Here is a 993-nt window from a genome sequence, read left to right as displayed (position 1 = left end):
TCTAAAACCCTCGCCTCGTTCACAAATACGGTGAGCCAAAAGAAGATGTCTGTATAAGATGTGGAAATAGTGTATTATTAATTGTTTATTCGGCCACCTGTATTTAAAGAACGCTTCATGGAAATGTTTTCGATGAATATACAGACCTAATCGAGCGCGTTGTCGGAAGACCTTGACATCCATCTAGTGGTTACAGCCTAGCAGTTCTCATAGACGATAAACTGCAGCTGGATGAGGTGGAATTTACATTATCGTCCTGGGACCCAGGAATAGACTTTTGTCCACTGTAGTGGACATTATATTTTAGTGAATTTCCCTGACAACATACTTGTCACATGTTTTAAGTCTGGATGTCCTGTAAAGAGTTTTAGAGTTTAAAGCAATATTACGTAGGTGAAAGAAGGCAGACTTAGTGAGTGAGGAAATGTGAGGAAGGAAGGAGAGAGAGGAGCCAAAGATTATGTCGAGGTTTTTAACAGTGTAGAAGGTTGAACCAAGATACCAGCAATATTAACATTGTCAATACAGAAACGGGATGTAGTTTGAGGTGAACCAACAAGAAGTACATCTGTTTTATCAGTGTTGAGTTTGAGGAAATTACTGGTCATCCAATAATTTATAGCATCAATACAAGCTGATATGGAATTAGTGGGGAGAGGAGCATTGCGTTGAGAACGGATGTAATGTTGTGTCGTCTGCGTGGCAATGTAAGTTAAAGCCATGATGACGGATAATGTGACCTAGTGGAAGCATGTAGATGATGAAGAGAGGAGGCCAGAGAACAGAACCCTGGGGAACACCGTGTGAGACAGGGACAGTAGTGGACTTAGTCTGGCGGGTAGAGATGTAATGCTGGCGGTCAGACAGGAAGTGAACCAGGATAGGACAGTGCCAGAAAAAGCAGAGTCGTGAGATGAGTATACTGTGAGAGATTGTGTCAATGCAGAAGAAAGGTCTAAAAGAATTAGAATGCAGAAGGAGCCTGAGTCAATG

The sequence above is a fragment of the Leuciscus leuciscus genome, assembly GCF_965113295.1.
Source record: "Leuciscus leuciscus genome assembly, chromosome: 7".
NCBI lineage: Eukaryota > Metazoa > Chordata > Actinopteri > Cypriniformes > Leuciscidae > Leuciscus > Leuciscus leuciscus.
This window is presented reverse-complemented; position numbering follows the sequence as displayed.